The sequence below is a fragment of the Sardina pilchardus genome, chromosome 12, assembly GCF_963854185.1.
Source record: "Sardina pilchardus chromosome 12, fSarPil1.1, whole genome shotgun sequence".
NCBI classification, from domain to species: Eukaryota; Metazoa; Chordata; class Actinopteri; order Clupeiformes; family Clupeidae; genus Sardina; species Sardina pilchardus.
Genome location: NC_085005.1, coordinates 33,602,558 through 33,610,057, shown reverse-complemented (window position 1 = coordinate 33,610,057; position 7,500 = coordinate 33,602,558). Strand labels below are relative to the sequence as shown.

The following is a 7,500-nucleotide window of genomic DNA, read 5'->3' as shown; positions in this document are numbered from 1 at the left end:
GTACACAGGTGTTTGTGTGTATATGGCATGTCACAATCATAGATTTGTGTGTTATGTGTTAGATAATGTTTAGAAACTTTGCTCTTTGTGAACAGTTGAAATTTCCCCATATTGATGGACCCTACTTTATGCACTGTGTACAGTTATGCTGGTACACTGAACACAGGACTGAGGTGTGCTTAGAAATCAATCCTCATTTCTTTTTCTTTTTTCTTTTTGCAGGATCCTGAATTTTGTTTTTTGAGAGGAGGGCGCACCAGAGCCTTTGAGGGCATGCATTGTAACGTGAGAGGTATGTATGTATCAACTAGGGGTGTCAACAATAATCGATTCGGCGAAGCAATCGCAATGTGGGGCATGCACGATTCAGCATCGATGCCGCAAAGTGCCATAATCGATTATGTCACTATTTATTTTCTGGCCTCGAGTAGCCTACAATAAAGTTGACGTTTCAATTAATGCGGGGGGGATTTCCAGAGCAATGTTGCAATGACATGCGCCGCCTGTACAGTGTTTCCCACACATTAGTCCATGGGCCAGATGAGATGTTGGTACCACTCAAGGTGGCAATCAGGGGGGCAAAGGTTGCTTATACTTTTTGAAAACATACATGTCTGTTGTTAACATTTTTGTATGATAGCCCTTCTGGAGTCACAGCTAAATTAGGGTTATCACCTGTTAAAGTTACGCTCCCCCATTGGGAAAAAAACACATTTTGACACTGGTGCATGTCTTGCTATTGGCCTTTGTTAAAGACATATTTACATATTCTATTTCATTATGGTATCATTTTGAGGGGGACAATCTGAGCTTTCATTCAAGTCCTTTTGTGAACACTTTGGACAAGTACAGCCAACCCTCTTCAAACTTTTAATCATATCTTAAAGGGATAATCCGGAGTGAAATGCACTTTAGATCAATTTTTCGGACTATTGGGAGTAAATACGTTGAGTTGACACCAAAATCATGTCATTCGGATGTATTTTGAGAAAGTTCGAGCTCACCGTTTTTAGCCAAAACTCGTTAGCCTGGAGGTGACTCGGGCATGTCATTTCGCCGCTACAAAACGCTATTTTTATACCTCTTCTACTGTTCCAAACAACACTACACTTACGTGGTAGTGAGTAGAGGATCCCTAAAGCCAAACCGAAGTATCCCCACGTCTTTATGTGGTCGGATAGAGAGTCCAGAATGAATTTAATCGAGTCAGTACCTTTCCGGAAATGTTAATAAAGTGTTGTTATAGCGTTGGCAGCTGCAACAGCGACATTTCCGGAAAGGTATGGAACGAATTGATTAACTGAAAAACTTTGCATAGTTTACCTTTAAAAATGGAGTGGGAGCATAAATGCATTGAATATGAGGCTAGTTTTTGCACTTCATGATAGGCCACTGATTTTGTGCCATCATTGAATGGTGATTTATGTGAGCCCTTTGCACTGAAAAGAATACTTATCACTGGCTGTAAAATACTTTTATTTGTTGTTAGGGAGTCTATGTTAAAAAATGCATTTGAGCATGAAAATTGACATTTTGTTCTTATTCAGAATTATTTTGCCGCTTCTCTCAAATTAGATGTGCGGAGCTGCGCGGCCACATTTGGCCCTCTGATGGTGATGATAAAAAAAATGTGTCCCTCTTAGTCCCTGGGCTAGACTAATTTGTGGCAGTGCACCACAGATTCAACACAGGCTGCCACATGTGCGTATTGTTATTCATTAATTTTTTTTACGCGATTTACAACACACATCGTATTCGTAAAGCTGCTTTTCCTTCCCCTGCTCTCCCTTTGTCTACAGTATTTCCACATTCGACTTGGTCTTAACATATCTGTATAATTTGCTATCGTAGGATCACTTAACTTAATACCCGAGTTAAGGCTTTGTGCAGCCTCGATATGTCTAGATAGCCTAGACATGTCTAACTTGCTTGGTGGATACCCCACCGGTGGCGACCTAAGCCTAGACCAAGAGCAGACGTCTTGATGTTATCCCTCAAAATGTCAACATTATTTTTTCTTTTTCATGATCCCATGCACCCAAACAAGGCTCTCTGTGCATGAGACAGCAGAACAGCCCCATAACATGATGCTCCCACCACCATGCTTCACTGTGGGAACTGTATTTTTATGGTTGTAGGCCTTCCCTTTTTTCGGCAAACATAGGCAACATCCATGTGCCCAAACAGCTCCAGTTTAACCCTATGAGCCCTAAGCTGTTTTAAGGCCATTTTCACTACCTCTAGTTAGAAGCATTTATCCTGGTCATTGTAAGTGCCACATATTGTTTTTTTCAGCACAGTCTAGGCTACCAGATCTGCTACAATAACATGTATAAATACTTGCATTGATTTGATGTAGATTTTTAAATAATAAACATTTGAAAAGCATACTACACAAATTCTTACATTTTGATGTGTATCTCACCACAGCAAGCTGACAGCCCGACATGACTTGCATGTTTGTGTAGGCCTGACTGTCCTGAAAATGGCAATATAAGAACCATGGTGGAGGTATACTGTGGGGCTGAGTAATTTACTGAAATATGTGGTGTGTGCCTTCCAGAAATAAATGGCAATTTTTATTTAGTGCTGAGAAATGACTTTTTGACACTTTTTGCACTCCATATTTGTGACACTAGCTGATCTGACCTGACTTGTTTGCCTGGTACACACATGACGTGCACATATGATGATTCTCTATAATATTTTTTTACTGCATTGCAATGAACAAAGTAAACGCAAAAAAAGTGTTTATTTGTCAAACAAATTTGGATGCAATTGTAATATGAATCTTGAATTGGATACCATACAGGAGTTTGCTAGGATCTCAAATCCGTATTATGAACGTGACTTGCCATAGAGAAACACATGATGATTTTTTTCTCTCTAGAGATTGAGATATTTAGCATTTTCATGCACACCTAGGTTTGTTTTGCACAAATTTGGAACTCTTTATACTGTATAATGATGCCTTGCACACCTGTTGAAGAGACTGATGCATCTAGAAATTACAGTATAGCTTTCCGCCATAGTATAGGCCTCAATGACTTTCTTTCTGAGGTCCAGGCTGATTTCTTTCATCTTCAGCATGCCTGTAAAGGCAGTCCCCTGTCAGACAGGTGTTCAAGTGCCGGTAGGCCCAGGGGGTCAGGATTTGACTGATTAGCTTCGCCGATTAGCAAGGCACTTCCTCGTCGCCATTTTCCAGAAATACAGTACAGGCCAAAAGTTTGGACACACCTTCTCATTCGGACACCCCTTCTTTATTTTCATACTATATGACTATGAAAATTATAGATTCATACCGAAGGTATTAGAATTATGAATTAACACATGTGGAATTATATATTATATATATAAGTGTGAAACAACTGAAAATATGTCTTATATTTTAGGTTCTTCAAAGTAGCCACCTTTTGCTTTTAATACTGCTTCGCACACTCTTGGCATTCTCTTGATGAGCTTCAAGAGTCACCTGAAATGGTCTTCCAACAGTCTTGAAGGAGTTCCCAGAGATGCTTAGCACTTGTTGGCCCTTTTGCCTTCACTCTGCAGTCCACACGGTGGTAGGAACCAAAGGTCTCCGATTTTGACTCATCAGACCAAAGCACAGATTTCCACTGGTCTAATGTCCATTCCTTGCATTCTTTAGCCCAAACAAGTCTCTTCTGCTTGTTGCCTGTCCTTAGCAGTGGTTTCCTAGCAGCTATTCTACCATGAAGGCCTGATTCAGGCAGTCTCGTCTTAACAGTTGTTCTAGAGATGTGTCTGCTGCTAGAACTGTGTGGTATTGACCTGGTCTCTAATCTGAGCTGCTGTTAACGCGCGATTTCTGAGGCTGGTGACTCGGATGAACTTATCCTCCGCAGCAGAGGTGACTCTTGGTCTTCCTTTCCTGGGACGGCCAGTTTCTTTGTAGCGCTTGATGGTTTTTGCGACTGCACTTGGGGACACTTTCAAAGTTTTCCCAATTTTTTGGACTGACTGGCCTTCATTTCTTAAAGTAATGATGGCCACTCGTTTTTCTTTACTTAGCTGCTTTTTTTCTTGCCATAATACAAATTCTAACAGTCTATTCAGTAGGACTATCAGCTGTGTATCACCCCTGACTTCTGCACAACACAACTGATTCCCAACCCCGTTTATAAGGCAATAAATCACACTTATTAAACCTGACAGGGCACACATGTGAAGTGAAAACCATTTCAGGTGACTACCTCTTGAAGCTCATCCAGAGAATGCAGAGTGTGTGCAAAGAAGTAATCAGAGCAAAGGTGGCTACTTTGAAGAAACTAGAATATAAGGCATATTTTCAGTTGTTTCACACTTTTTTGTTTTCCACATGTGTTAATTCATAGTTTGATGCCTTCAGTGTGAGTCTACAATGTCAATAGTCATGAAAATAAAGGAAACTCATTGAATGAGAAGGTGTGTCCAAACTTTTGGCCTGTACTGTACATCATGTCCGGTGCCGTTTTCCCATAGTTTTCCTCATGCTGATTGGTGGCTGTTCCACTCTCAGCTCATGCACGAGCTTAGTGTGGGCACGAGCTCTCCTTCTGTACCAAACGTCAATCGGTAACCTGGCACTTAATTGGCTAAGTAAAACGGCACCGGAAACAAGCCCCTTGAAACGCCATGTTGAAGCCTGAAAAAATCGTTCAATTTTGGCAATTTTCACTAGCCTAGCATTCCCATTGAAATGAATGGGGGCAGGACTTGTTCACTTTCTCCAGTTCTTATAATACCTCCATGGGTAGGCCTATTCCTTGGAATCTTTAGGTAAACAGTCAATGCTGATTAAATGTTCTGGTGTTGTCTGGGCACTAACTGACTGCAAAGGTGTGGCTTGAAAGGTGACAGGCTGGTCGTGTGTGTTTAAAAGCACAAAAAAAAAAAACCATGGGGGCTAATCATTTTGACTCCAATTTTGACACAATTTGAGGTTAAAGGGATATTCCGCCATTTGTGGAAATACGCTCATTTTCCACCTTCCCTCGAGCAAAACAATCGATATTTACCTTGTTCCCGTTCATCCAGCCATTCTGTGAGTCTGGCGATACAACTTTTAGCTTCAGCCTAGCATAGATCATTAAATCGGATTAGACCATTAGCTTCTCGCCTGCTAGCTTCATGTTTAAAAGTGACTAATATTTCTGGTAATTTTCCCATTTAAAACGTGTGTCCTCTCAAGTTAGAAAGTGCAATAAGACCAACTGAAAATGAACCCTGCCGTTTTTCTAGGCTGATTTGACATGGAACTACATTCTCATCTGGCGTAATAATCAAGGCAACTTGCAGCTACTGGCACTACTACTGCTTGATGTCAATGGGGACTATTTTCAGATGCTGCGTACGATATCACTGCGCCTATGGTACGTTTGCAAGTTGCCTTGATTATTACGCCAGATGAGAGTGTAGTTCCATGTCAAATCAGCCTAGAAAAACGCCAGGTTTAATTTTCAGTTGGTCTTATTGCACTTTCTAACTTGAGAGGAGACACGTTTTAAATGGGAAAATTATCAGAAATCTTAGTCACTTTTAAACATGAAGCTAGCAGGCGAGAAGCTAATGGTCTAATCCGATTCAGTGATCTATGCTAGGCTGAAGCTAAAAGTTGTATCGCCAGACTCACAGAATGGCTGGATGAACGGGAACAAGGTAAATATCGATTGTTTTGCTCGAGGGGAGGTGGAAAATGAGCGTATTTCCAAAAATGGCGGAATATCCCTTTAAGCATTCCTAATAGTAATATTAACACTCCAGAATGCACCAGATGCTACATCATAGCACTGGCGAATGTTTTATTTTTTACATTTTTATCAGGGATGAACATTGTAGGGAGAATTTTTGAGTAATGTTACAAAATTTCAGGGGGGCTGATAATTGAGGCCTCAACTGTATATCGCCTATTCCTCCAAGATGCTCAATACCCATAATACACCACCCCAAAACCACCAGAGCCACACTGCGCACCTACGCACACCTACAAATTACTGTGCGTTCAGACCAAAACCCTCAAAAGCGTCAAAGTCGCTGGTGAAGCTCATAGCCCGACGCTCAACCCAGTTCAGCGCTGAAAGCGTCAAAGCCATGACGTGAAACATTCGGACAAACCACAAGCAGCAATCCTGCGAGTTTTACATTCTGATTAGTTGACGCCGAACCGTGTCATAGCTAATTACCATAAAGTTAACTGAGGCTCAACTTTTTTTTGACGCCCGCGAAGCTCATGAAGCCACGCTCACGCCCAGAACGCTTTTGACGCCGGTAACGCCGACTCTCCATAGAAAATGAATGATTTCCGGCGCTCTTGACGCTTTTGACGGTCTTGGTGTGAACGCACAGTTATAGTGAAAGATGTTGAGTCTATAATGTATGTATGTACCTGTAGATTCTTAGTGTCTGCCCTTTTGTTTTTCTAATCAGTATTAGTGTATGAATGATTGTTTTGTTGTAGTGCCATAGTAATATTATTTTAATACATTATTTTTGTCTGTCCTTTTTCTTTCTTACTTTCACTCTGATTTAACAGTTCACACCACCAGAAGATGCAGTGTAACCAAGTGCACAAAGACCCCCCCAGTGCAAGCTGAAGGACACAAATGGCGTGACCGTTTGCATTGACGGACTCTTCTAAGAGTTGGTCGTTTTTAGGGTGTAACATGGCAACAGATCATCTTCAGTAGCCTATTATATATTTTTGGAATGCCTTTTACATAGTAGCTGCTAGACTTTTGACAAGGTACTTTATTTGTTCATGTGAGTTCTCAAACACTGTCCACTTACCTATGTGGTGCACCCCTCAGCTTTAAGCTTGTACATCTAGTGGTTATGTTAGCTAACTGTATCTTAATGTGGTGCTATCAGAGCAAGATATTAGAAATGGTGTATGATGTACAGGGACTCGTAGTTTATTATGGTATTGCGGTCATTCGGTACAGTTACTACCATTTGCGTTGGCACCTCTGCCATACCAGAACAGTGTTTCGGTGCCCAACCAGTTATAATACATTGATGTGAATAAAGTGCATTCTTAAAATGAAAAATTGTCAACTCAAGGTGATTCTCTTTCACAGAAAACCTCGGAAGCCAAAGAAGTAGATGGGGGCTTGACTCAATGACACCCAAGCGAAAAACCCATTGCAGTAATCAACCCTACTGGAGATGAATACACCAATAAGTTATCTAAATCATGTTTTGCCATTTTGACCTCTTATGACTCTACCACTACACATGATTTGTGGAAAGAGAGGCACGCACACTCTTCAGTTCTGTTTAGTCTTAGACTTATGTGGTAATTTAAAAATATATATACACTCATGACAAAGAAGGGGGCGGGGGGGGGTCTCTTGTAGCCTACTACAGATAGATAGATAGATAGATAGATAGATGGATACTTCATTGATCCCCAAGGGGAAATTCAAGAGGTGAGGTGATACTGAGGTGTATTTACAGTTGGAAGTTGCAGAGCATCTTCAAAAGGATGAAAACCAATAG

General features: G+C 41.0%; 1 protein-coding gene and 1 long non-coding RNA gene across 2 annotated transcripts in view; one reads left to right on the top strand and one right to left on the bottom strand.

Moving 5' to 3' along the window:
* The window catches only part of LOC134097320 (uncharacterized), a 7,722-nt gene extending 1,167 nt beyond the window's left edge, over positions 1-6,555 (top strand). The window contains exons 2-3 of the long non-coding RNA XR_009940906.1: positions 223-292; positions 6,536-6,555. This is a non-coding gene — a long non-coding RNA (uncharacterized LOC134097320). The remainder of the gene's footprint in view (positions 1-222; positions 293-6,535) is intronic.
* LOC134097474 (tyrosine-protein phosphatase non-receptor type 14-like) overlaps positions 1-7,500 on the bottom strand; it is a 74,684-nt gene that overhangs the window by 61,351 nt on the left and 5,833 nt on the right. The window lies entirely within an intron of this gene.